The following is a 13,202-nucleotide window of genomic DNA, read 5'->3' as shown; positions in this document are numbered from 1 at the left end:
ATGTTAGCATATCTGGACCTTGGTGTTTAGCAACTATGCCGTCTGACGTACCAGAGACAGGCTCCTAAGAAAATCTTTACCCTCCCCAAACATATTTTCTTGTAAATTGGGCGATGGAATGAAGGTATCTCAGTGGCATTAAGTCATCTGGTAACCCTAGTTTTCTGGTAAAATCACTACTGTTTTTCCCTACTGGGTTGTGGTGAAAGGGGGTGCTGCGGCTGAGCGAGGACCTTCACCTCCAGTCAGGATGTTACTATAAGTACTACTGTGAAATTGCTTCTTCTTGCTTCTCATTTGTCTTATGACAACTTGTTAGGAAATTTGAATGAGCTTTTGTTGAGCTACACTCTTATTGTGCTGGAGTAATTACTGCTTGGACAAAGAGAAGCTCGTCTGACGAACTCACTTTTGGCTGGATCAGCCCTATGCTGGCCTGCATTCTAGCTCACCCATCTGGATACCAGAAAAGCGGATCAGAGTGACACCCTATAGTCTTTCATGCCTTTGTAAATCAACTCAAGAAGTGTCTAAGTCCCTATTAGTAAAAGAGGAAAGAAGGCAGAGTCCTTTCTATTTGTACTAACTGCACATGAATATTCACTGAATATTCCTATTTAATCCCCATTTTTGATGCTTCATGACCTTTTCATAAAAGTATGCAAAACGGGTAGAAACAGGAGTACTGCTTTATGTACTGCAAAATGCAGTTGTAAATAGGCACTAATATTTGGTTGCATGGGGCTGAATTTAACGCTTCCTTTTAGAAGCATCAGCAAACAGCCAAACTATTATACAAATAAAATTCAGTTTAAAATAATTTCACTTTTTTGAGCATATATTCAATTAAAAAGATGATACCAAAATAAATGAAGTATTATCTCCTGCCACCCCAGGCACATGTCAGGGTATACCAGGCTATAGGACTGGGTCTGCACTGGGCAATGGTCAACCATCTATGGTCCACAGACATTTTAGGGTGTGTTAGCTCAATGTGTTAGTGACGCCAAAGCAACAAGGTAATTGTTAGACCTATCAGCTGTAGGGTGGTCTTCCCCCAAATGTTTTCCATCACTCCTCCATTTTTACTGATCTTGTTTTTGTTGGCCTTGGACTCTGCACACTTTACCTATGCTAACCAGTGCAAAAGTGTTTATGCTCTCTCCTTTAAACATTGTAAAATTGTCTCATTCCCAATTGGCACTTTAGTGTACTTGTAAGTCCCTGGTAAAGAGGTTCTATGTTTTGCCAGGGCTTGTAAATCAAATGCTACTAGTGGGCCTGCAGCAGAGGTTGTGCCACCCACTTAAGTAGCCTTTAAACATGTCCCAGGCCTGCTGTTGCAGCCTGTGTTTTAAACTGCCATTTTGACCAGGCAAATTAACTCTTTTGCCAGGCTCAAACCTTCCTTTTCAATACATATAAGTCACCCCTAGATTAAGCCCTAAACAGCCCTCAAGGCAGAGTGCAATGTATTTAAAATGTGGGGCATGCACCTTTACGTTTTACATGTCCTGATAGTGAAAAACTCCTAAATTAATTTGTCACTATTGCAAAGCCTAACTCTTCCATAGGATAACTTTGGAATTACCTCATTACATTTCAAAAAGCAGTAACTTCCACATGGAAACAGGTAAACAGTTCATGTCTGGTGTCTTTGGAATTGTAACAAAAAAATCTTCTTTTATGGTAAGGTCGGATTTTCAATAACAATTTTAGAAATACCACTTTGAGAAAGTTGGCATTTTCCTGCCTTAGCTATTTAGTGCTTGTAGCCTGTTTCTGGTTCAAGTGAATGGGTGAAGTTGGCAGTTGGTCTTTGTGTACTCCCCCTTGAAATCCACACACAATAGAGAGCTTAGAAGTGCCTGGATGGGACATCACTGGCAGGATGAAAGGGCAGAGCTAGGAATAGCCCTACTTACACTTAAATAGGCGGTGTGCTCCCTTCACATAAAGAATTGCATACCTCCAGTAGTTAGTTTGGGGCCAGGGCAAGGGAGGCATGAAACCTGTGCATCTCAAAGAGAAGCCTCTAGAAGCATCTCCCACTTCAAAGGAGACACAAAGTATAAATATTGCACCAACTCTTCTGTACACTTCTAGACTTGTGGAAAACTCTGCCAGGAAGGTCTTGCTGCAAGGACTGCCACTCTGCAGGACTGCCTACTTGCCCTGCTGTGCTGACCTGCTGCCATGCTGACTTCCTGTCTGGGTGAGAACTGGAACTGCAAACTGTTGCCAGGACTAATGGAGTGACTACGAGTGCAAAGCCTCTTGTAACCAGCACCTGGACTCTGCAACTGCAAGTCCTACCCTGCCAAGTTGTACCACCCCAGTCCTGGACCCCTGAAGTGGGCATGAAGGTGCTCTTTCAGCCCATCTGTTGATCCAGCAGAATGGATGCCTCTCCTCTGCTGCCCAGCACAAACCTGAGCAGAACCTCTGCTGCATGACATTTCCAGGTGCAAGGGTTCCGCAACACAACCTAGCGTCTCTTCGGAACCAACGCATCTTCTCAGCTACATGATGTATCCTTGATGGCGGACTTCATAATGCAAGCCCCCGTTGACAGGATCCTCAATGGTGATGCAGGACTTGCATCGCAAGACTGCCGCAACGGGATCCTTGATGACAACGTTGGACCTCGAATCCCGGGAGTGCCGGTCATCAAAACCGATGCCTGGCCTTGGCTGTGCGACACATCCTTGGCACAGGGCATCACAACGATCTGCAACCAGGATTCAAGGTACTCTTGTTCTGCATGCCTAGCTGGGTCCCTGTAGCTGGCCCACCCTCGAAAGCAGTCAGCCTGAATTGGTGACTTTGTCCCAGTTCATCATGACAAGAGAGGCACAGTTGTTGCTGTGTTCTTTTTGGCATTCTTTTCACTAAAATCTTTAAAATTGCATATCTCTGGTTCTATTGATTGGATTTTTGTAGTTTTGGTCTTATTTTAATTTGATAAAATGTACACAACTTTACTAATCTGATCCTTTTTGTGGCATATTTTCACTTTGGTACTGTTTGAAGTGTTGCACAATTACTTTACACATTGCCTCTGAGTTAAGTCTGACTGGTCTGTGGCAAGCTACCCGAGGGTTGAGCACAGGTTAATTTAGGGTTTGCTTGTAACTTCACCCTGTCAAGATTTATGGCTGCTTCCTGAGAAAGGGTTGCACCTCCCTCAACCAGTAGCCCAATTTCTTACATAAACGGTCCGATAAATGGGATATGAAGGTTTTAATCACACACTGACATCAGCATCAAAAGAAAGATTTTTTTAATCAAATGTTTTTATTCATCTTTAAACTCTCAAGCAATGGTTGAGAGATCACAGAATAAGTCTGTAATATCCAATCTCAACACTGAAGGGGTACAAAAAGGAACATATTTCCTCAAGAGTGCCGGGAGCTTATTAACACAAACTCTATCTTAGTTGGGTTGAGCCTCAAGTAGATATAGACATCAAAGTACAGATGGTATAGATGCATGGTCTGGAAAGCTGGGTCAGGTGACTTATTGCACTAACGTGTTCACTGTAGGGAGCTGTGTTCGACCTCATGCTCTCAGGTTCGAATCCCGGCGGGTCCACTCAGCCTTTCCCCCTTCTGAGGTCGACAAAATGAGTACCATTGAGTTGGTGAACAGTAAATATATGTTATTCAGCGCCAAGATACCCATGGGTGAATGTGTTCTTTACAAATCCACATGTTATATGAAGACACGCTCAGATCCAGTGGTGTGTCTTCTAACAGTGGATGAAGGGGGGTTTCTTATGCGGTGATTGAGGCCTCCAAGCATTCTATGTGAAGGCAGAAACCATAGTCACTCGTAAGGAGAGTTGGGGGACCAGACAGAGAGTGTAGGATGAAGGGAATTTGGAGAAGTTCATGTCAGCAAATTGATGTGTGTCCGAAGAAACAGAGGTGGATCTAGTCAGATCTAGTTTCATTACGGCAAGGAAAAATGATATTCACTCTGCATCTCGTGGTGGGAACCGCATGAATGGCTCTCATTTAGAAGTCAGCATAAAACATGATTAAGCAAAAGAAACAAGATTGGGGGCAGTAAAGAAGCAGATCAGATAAGATTGGGGGCAGTAAAGAAGCAGATCAGATAAGATTATCACTTGAAAGACGTTTGGAACATGACAGCCCGAGGCACCATGACCTAGAAAGCAGGTCAGGACAGATCTTTTCAATGCTTCCTTTCCCAAATCACAAATCTCTCCAGGCCCTAAGTTATTGGGTTTGCAAACTCTGGACCTGATTATTCCAAGCCAGGAGACACCAGATCTGTCTTTACTGGTCTAGGGGCTGATGCTGCGGGCAGCACCACTGACCGGCCCTGCCCAACCGCTGCAGCAGCACATGGGGGGCAAAAATGCATCCCCTCTGCAAGCCCAAAAGCGCCCAGATACCCTGCTCCCCCCTTACCCCCAACCCCTCACCCACCTGCCTTCTGGCTGAAACTTGCTGCCTACTCAGAGAAGATGTAAGTGATTTTTTCACCGGAATCTGATAAAACAACCCAGTAAAAGACCCAGTATCTCCCCAATCTAGAAAAGCTTAGAATGGCCGGATCTTTTTACGCCCTGCACCAAAGCTGGACGTTTGAAGTTAGAATGGGTGATTAGGAGTGTAGGGTGATAGGTGATGATTTGCGAAGTAAGATGCGGACGTGACAAGTAAGCAGCAACATAGACAATTTTAAATAGTGCATTTAGGCGCACATTATCTGCAGCACGTATATCATTACAAGAATAATGAAATTATCCATCAAACAGAATTCCTTGAAGATGTAATTGCATAAATTCATTTAAAATACAATTAAAGTGCATTTTGTGAAGAGATAATTTAAAAATGGAGCATTAGAAAATCATTAAAGGAACAATTTAGATAAAACTACAATTGCCTCAGCTATTAAGGGTCTCATTTAGTTGGTGCAGTAAAGCCACATCCACCAAAAAGCATGGCATATGTCGCATTCACCCCACTTTTTGTTTCGCTGTCGCATGTAGTGAATGGTAAATAGATATTTTAGCGACTGCCATCTACGCCATGATTTATCCTACCCAGATGGCCACGCAGAGCATGGCTGTCCTTGGAAGGAAAAAAATATGTGAATGTTCCCCCGTGCACTGGGTGAAAAAAATATGCTACCCGGTCAATCATGCCACAATGTCATGATGGGCTTCGTGGCATTGACAACTTTGATGAAAGCGTCCTGCCTTATCGGATGAAGCACTTTCAATGACTATACCTCACCCGCATGCAACCAAACTCTAAAGCTGCAGCTTCGTGGCCAACCCAACAAAACAAAAAAGCATTGGCTAAGCCAATAGCTTTTGACTATGAGAGCTATTAGCTTTGGTAATGTTTTGTAGCCATGCTGTACAGCAGCATGGATGGCTTACATTGTGGTTGCAAGCTCCTTGTTCTCTACAATATTTCTAACAAGTAACAAGCAATAGAGCATGCAGCACATGCGCTCTCATAAGTGAGACCTAAAAATAAGAATCCTTGCAATGGGCTGGCTACCTGGTCACTATTGCATTTCTCAGTGGTGTGCAGCTAGCAGGACTGGATGTGCAGCCAAATGCAGCTCTGAAAGCATTCTGGAACCCATGCTGGCCACAACAGTTTGACGCTGCCTTCACCCAGGCATACAACAGGGTTGCTCCCCTGATGCAACACAGCATATGCTTACGCATAGCTCGTACATTTGGTATTAAGGACAAGCAACCTGTAAAACGTCACTACAGACAATGTGCAAAGGGTTAATGAAGTGGGAGCAGAATGCCTGGAGCGCCTCCTACAGGAGTGAAAATAGAAGTACCACAGAGGAAGAAGGAATCAATCAATCAATCAATCAATCATGGCATTTGTATAGCGCGCTACTCACCCGGAGGGTCTCAAGGCGCTTGGGGAGGGGGGGTCTGCTACTGCTCGAACAGCCAGGTCTTGAGCTGCTTCCTGAAGGCGAGGTGGTCCCGGGTCAGGCGGAGGTGGGTCGGGAGGGAGTTCCAGGTCTTGGCGGCCAGGTAGGAGAAGGACCTTCCTCCTGTTGTGGCTCTTCGGATGCGGGGGACGGTGGTGAGGGCGTGGCTGGTTGAACGGAGCTGGCGGAAGTGGAGGCGTTGCACTAAATCTGTAGGAGCGTACACATCATCTGGCACTGTCATTGATTAGCAGGTCTTTCAGCTTGAATGTGTGCAGCCCCAGCCTTGCAGCCCCTATTACTAGTTTCAGCCCATTCCCCTGTGCTTAGAATGGTGAGGAGAGGAGGGAAATGGGGGAAGATGCAGCTTGAGGTCGGTAGAAGGTTGGAAGTGATGCTTTCACAAAAATGGGGCTCTCCATAGCCGGGCAGCATTTTTTCTGGCATAAAATGGCAATGTACATGTGAATCCTGCCCTGACAGCTGTGCATCAAACAACTTGTCAATGGCATGACTGCCAATGATGCTGTACAAACATGGACAATGTGGTTGGTTGTGGTGCAACAGTGGTGGCATACTAGAGTGATATAGCTTCTGGCATGGCAGGGGCAATTTACATATGCCAGCATTGTGGAAACTACTATGGTGCCAGAGCAATGTGCTCTTTTTATACAGGGACCACGTGAAAACTGGTATTGTGGAACCACCTGCATCCTAATAGGCAACTCCAATATCAGATGTGTGACACTCACTCATTAGTGTTACCGGTGTGTAATATCTGGTATACCAAATATTACACAACACTGCCACCAGTCCCATCACCTGGGACAAAGGGCATGGCATTCTGAGCAGCCCCCTGGCACAGTGAGGTGAAAATGTTTGGCCGGGCTGATTTTGGTTCTCAGTCCAGCCTTGTCTATCAACCGCCTTGACTTACAACAAACCCTTCCACAAACATGTTTCCAGGGAGGTGGGAATTCACGGTGGAGGGTGGAGGCTATCCGGACACTGGCTAGACTGGCAATTCTACTACTCTGGCATTTCCCTGGTAGGCTTAAGGGCTGCTTTCAGAGCAGGATGAACTTCCATTACCCGACCATGACCCTATTTTATTTCCAGGATCCTCCAGTCTGGGGGCGGTTCCAATCATTTTTGTAGGACGGATTCTGAATTCCAGTCCAGCCCTCAACCAGATTAATGGAAAGGCATGGAAATGCTGTTTTGTGTTATCAAGTACGATTTGCCAAATCTTTTCTTACTTCCAAAATTTCTTTCAAGAATTCATTCGAAGTATTATTCTTTTTTTTGTGAGGGTGAACCCCACATATCCTCCTTATGTTTTTCTCTCTCCTTTTTTGATATCTTCATCTATGCTTACCTGGCCAGACCTCTGTGCCACTTTCCATTTCTCCTCCTCTCTCACTACGTATGGAGTGCCAAATCTCCTTTTCCACACTTTTACTGATGTATTTCCCCTTCTATTTATTCTTTTCACCCCTTCTGCCTGATGGGTTATTTTTTCCTTTCCTCTCACCTCCTAGGGTACTTCACCCTTGTATCCCAGTCCAAACCAACAAATGCGTTTTTTTCTTCTCCTCCTTCACATCTTCTATTCTTGTCTCTGTTTGTGTATCAGACCAGAGTAAAACCAATAGACTAACTACTGGGACTTAATCCTTTTGTGTTGTTAGGCCTAGTCTAGAAACCACTTTACTGTCTCTTGTCCTCATGTAATGGAAAAATCATAAACAAAAATAAGTACATATAGAGAGAGCCTTTGGGCCAGCCCTCTTCATCAATTGGCCTGTTGAGCTTTCATTCACATTTTGCTTTCACCTATCCCAGCCCACTCCAGCATTGGCTTTCTTGTATTTTCATATCACATGTGCACATCCGCCTAAAAAGAAGTGCACTTCAATGCAGGGAATGGTTGTCTAACACCTTATTTTGCCAATGGTTTTTTTCTTTGTATTATTTATCTCTTTAAAAAAAAAAGTGCCATCTTTTAAGTGTTTAAACCATGCCTTGAGCAGTGGCAGAGAAAGAGTGCCATGGGCCCTAATGCAAACAAGGTAAATAAATGGGCCTCAATAAACAGCTTATGAGTATTATAAATATGACCATCATTGGATGCAGTAGGCACCATCATCACACCTGCTGCACCACTGGTGGCTGCGTCCTGGTCTTCATATTACAGTGATTCAAAACGAAAAGTCCATTACCTTTGGTGCCAATAAAATTCTATTACCGTGTGATGTGCATTAAAAGGGCTGTTATACCTCTTTCAAGTAAGCCTTCCTGCTGGGAAGCACCGGTACTGCTCTAATCGAAATGATATCTGATTCATATTTTTTTACTTGACATTTTACTGAAGGTATATAGCCACAGTGTTTAGGCAGTGACATGGTTGCTCTTTTCTTTTTCTGGTGTATATTTGCAATATAAAAATAAATAACCATCACACCAGCTTGCCAAGTGACCAAATAATATCGGATGATGATGATGTCAAAGAGCTAGTGATTTATCCATGGTTTGTTTGTATTTTATCCTTTTCCTAGCTTGTTTTTTAATTTATAATTGTTTCGACTGTACATGTGATAGAGATTGAACACATTTTTTCCTTGGTTTGTCGCTCTAGATGAACACTGCAGCCCCTTCCCCCGGGATCCAGGATCTGATATAAAGTTCAAGGGGTAACATTTACCAATTTATTTTGTAATATATTATGACTAAACTTTAGCCAAATTAAGTTGCCAACTGGGCATTCTTAGAATGCTGTAGGCCTTGAGACCTACCTACTGACAAGTGCTTATTTCTAAACTCATTTATTGAAAGATAAGGCACTTCTCATAAAAACACCATGTTTTAAAGTTTTACACCATTCAGTAGCTTTTGCAAAGTAAATAGAGACCCATTGGCTGATCTGGTCTCTAGCAGAAGTGTACTGACCCCAAGGGTTCATGATCTGCATCACTCACTCAAAATATGTCATGTGTGTGGAGCAAGCGGACTTTTAACTTTTTGACGAAATACTTTGTGGCAACAGTGCTGGAGTTAGTGAGCACGGATGTGATCTCACTCCTAGCTTATAAAGCATATATTTATATACAGTATATATGTATACACAGTACATATTATATATATATATATATATACATATATATATTACCTACTGGCGGTCGCCAGTAGGTATATATAGTTAGGATTTTTTCTCTATGGGTTTTTTGAAAATTCTATGTCTAATAACTTTGGCGTTTGTGGACGGAATTGGCTGAAATTTTCAGGAAAATGGCACATTTTGTTTCTGAGCAGCCCTTGAAAATTTGGGGGGGGTTCGTCCAGTGGGGGCCGAGAAAAAAGGGGGGTCCCAAAACGTGTTTTTAACATTGAGTTTTCCATAGGGCGGTTGGCCTCACTTTTAGCCCGAACGGCTGAATGGATTTGCACGAAACTTGGCAAAATTGTAGGGACTGGTAGCCCGATGTGCCTTTTGTAGGTCTCAATATATGTGCTCCAGTGGATTTTGAGAAATTAACGTTTAAAAAAAGATATATATCTGTAACAGCGGACCGGTTAGCGCTCTGGTTCGCGGACTTTTCGCGCAACGGAGCTTTGTGAAGCGAAGCTGATTGGTTCTCCGGCGTCTGTCAACATTCCAAACAGTCCGTAGCGGCCGCCATCTTGTCTCTCGGTAGGATCGAGAGACAAGAGGAGGTCAAAACAAAGGGGGAAATAACTATAAGGGGGCATAGTAGATCCTCGCTGACCCCCTAGGTTTGATGTGGAGGTTTTAAAAGGGCCCCGCGGGGCAAAAAAAAAAAAAAAAAATAATAATTGAACGGCTGAATGGATTTGCACGAAACTTGGCAAAATATTAGGGACTGGTAGCCCGATGTGCCTTTGCTAGGTCTCAATATATGTGCTCCAGTGGATTTTGAGAAATTAACGTTCAAAAAAAGATATATATCTGTAACAGCGCTCCGCTTCGCGTAACGGAGGTTTGCGAAGCTGATTGGTCATTCTGTCACTGGGCTATAGTTGGGCTACATCTGGCTGATATTTGGGCTACATTTGTTTTTTTGTGTGTCTGGCGGCCATCTTTGGGCTACATTGGGCTACATTGGGCTTCATTGGGCTACATTCGGCTAATTAGCAAATAGCTCATCGCAAACTAGGAATGGTAAAGAATCGCTATTTATTCCTTAAAGTTCGCTATTTAGGAAATGCAAATAACTTTGATGATACATATGGCGGTTCATCTCTAACAAGATAAGAAGCATAGGGATAGATTTATGATGACTGGCGCATCACCAGGGATGTGTTAGTCATTCTGTGCCGCTGTTCCGTCACCTATGGTGTGCTGCATTTACAATGCGGCGCATCATGGGGCAAAAACAGCACAGATGCGTGATGTATCTGTGCCGTAAAGGTGGCGCATTGCTGGAGTTGTATCGCAAGTGTGATGAAGCTCCAGCAAGGGTCGGGGGTGCCCCTGTCGCAGGGTTTCTGTTCTCACACAGAACTGTGGACAGAGGATTGGAACCTCGGCGAATTAGGGTGTCCCAAAACTCACGTTAGTAATCAAAAACTATTTAGCAAGCTAGGTACAGTGTCACATTGGATATAACAAACTCTCAATGTTTAGACAATCCAGAATATGAACTTATAGTACCTCAGGATACGTGGAACTCATGAACAGTCGGTCGTTATATATTTCTTAGAAACCAGAACATGGAGTTAAGAAGAACACATGTGTATTTGAAATGTTTATTTACTAATGCCATCTTCTCAGGCGTAGTACCTTAGATAATAAAAGTACACATATTATCAGTAGCAAAATTACCAGCATAGTTACTAGTACATAAAAAGTGAATGGTGATAGTATGTTAACATGCTGTAAATGAATAAGAGTTAGCAACACTTATAAGCAGCCGCGGGCCGTGGAGGGAGTTACGGTGAGGCAGGGAGGCGGGGAGGGGGAGAAGCAGGGTGGAGAATACAAGTACACATATTATCAGTAGCAAAATTACCAGCATAGTTACTAGTACATAAAAAGCGAATGGTGACAGTATGTTAACATGCTGTAAATGAATAAGAGTTAGCAACACTTATAAGCAGCCGCGGGCCGTGGAGGGAGTTACGGTGGGGCAGGGAGGCGGGGAGGGGGAGGGGCAAGGTAGAGAGGGCTCCACCCTGCTTCTCCCCCTCCCCGCCTCCCTGCCCCATCGTAACTCCCTCCACGGCCCGCGGCTGCTTATATCTCACCCTCCCTAATACACATATTATATTATTTGCTAAGAAGGTCTCTTTGTGTTGGTTTAGGGCGTGTCCATACTTTAGTGTCTTAGATTTGAAGGAATCACATCAGCATACACCAGCTCTCTCTTCATGTGAACCGCATCAACTGTTGTGTATGTGTGTTCGGCAAAGCAATATAAAACCCGCCTCATGCCCAGAATTGGCAGAAGTTGCACTTATGTTATGAGTATGAAGTCGTGGAGATCAGACCTCATAACAATTCTGTATCGTGTTGTTCTTGAAACTTTAGCACTCGCTGTACAGATATAGTTTAACAAGTAAAGCAGATAGTAGACCAATAACATATTATTCTCATGTAAACCACGATGAACTACTAGGTGGAAAGCTAAAGCAACAACTAAGTGTCGTGTGCAGAAGTTGCAAAAAAGGAAAAATGGCGTTTAAACCGGTAATGAGCCCATGCTAACTTAACACGGTGTAAAGATATCCAGGACCTAGATGACACCTCCTCATGATCCGGAAACGAACTGAATAAGATAATAGAAGTGCCATCTCATGAGAGCAGATTGCAAGTTTATATGTGGACGGTCCGCAAGGTAAAGCATTAAAAACTAGGAAAATTCAATGCTAAAGAAAAATAAAACAGCCAAGTACTTTATCGAGTCTTAAGCCAATAGGCAAGGTAAATAATAAAAACTTGACAAATAAGTCAATGAATTGTCAATGAAATGCTAGTACTCAGCATATCAAACATGAAAAAGGTCTATGACATAACTGTGTATGCAAAATAAGCTGCAACAGCCTCCAATAGGAAGTCACCGTCTTCATCCGAAAACAGTTCAGCCATCCAATTTAAAAGCGGAAAAGAACATACGTGCTCTCCCAGCACCGGATCCTCTATCACCATCAGAGGACAGCTCGGTGGGTTTTCAAGAAAGCTGTGTTCCAAGAAAGACTGTGCTGCCGCCAGTAAATTCCAGGGACCAAGTAGTCCATGCATCAATGCCACAGCCATAATCCTTTCGCCAGGACAAATCAACTCGTGAGTAATGATAGGAGTCATCAGCTGATTAAAGTCGACGTCAGGAGAAACCGGTCCGCAGAGACACAAATCAATGGCCCAATCGAAATCACAGGTCAGGCAGTGAAATACAGGCTGGACACAGGTGAAGTAGGAGAACCGAAAAGATAATCCATATGCCGTGCTTAATATCGCCAACGGCATTGTGCCATAATATTCTAGCATGCGATTGCGGAACAGTGTCAGCAGCTGCAGGGTCGGAGGTTGCATAGGAGGGACATCCATATTTAAAAATGTAAAAAAGCACAAGAGCGTCCGCTGGTAATGCAAGTAAAAATGCAATCCACGAACCAGAGTGGAGAAAATGGAATGAAAGGGAGCAGGGATGACTCCAAAGATTTTCTCAAATGAAGTCACGAGACCACTGGTAACAAGTTTAAAAAAGTGTGCCAGGGATTTTGTGGAGGATGCGTTAAAGATAGTCGGAAACATGTTGCTGAAATTGAAAGGCAAACCTGTGTACGGGTGTTCGCTATGTGAAGTAGGAAAGTTTCACGGGCCGAACTCAAGGCCACCTCTCTCTGAGACAAAAGAGCTCTTATTCTTGTCATGCCGTTGAAACGTGTCCCAAGGTTGGTATTTGTGGCCAGATTGAAAACTCCCTATGTTCATGTGTGGGAGGAAATAGAACATTTCTGCAGCAAATAACCCGTTCACTTACTGTTACGATAAAAGGAATACTTTTAATTAACTCAGAACAATCTTCATTATTGAGCATCAAATAACTACCATTTTCCAACAACTTGAACGTGGGGATGATAGCAGGAACTGGCGTGCCTTGCAACACGCAAGCCATATTTGGTCGGTGTTTGTTGCATGAATCGTGTAACTGTATGTGCCTACACATTAGTGAATGATCTGGCGTCTCAGTGCATTCCTCTCCATTCAGATAAACTTCTTGATCATCTTTGAAACATCT

At 43.5% G+C, this 13,202-nt stretch overlaps 1 protein-coding gene across 1 annotated transcript in view; it reads right to left on the bottom strand.

Moving 5' to 3' along the window:
* ARHGAP31 (Rho GTPase activating protein 31) overlaps positions 1 to 13,202 on the bottom strand; it is a 529,796-nt gene that overhangs the window by 209,486 nt on the left and 307,108 nt on the right. The window lies entirely within an intron of this gene.

The sequence above is a fragment of the Lissotriton helveticus genome, chromosome 8 (genome assembly GCF_964261635.1).
Source record: "Lissotriton helveticus chromosome 8, aLisHel1.1, whole genome shotgun sequence".
NCBI lineage: Eukaryota > Metazoa > Chordata > Amphibia > Caudata > Salamandridae > Lissotriton > Lissotriton helveticus.
Note: the sequence above shows the minus strand (reverse complement) of the source record. Positions and strands in the feature narration are given on the sequence as shown.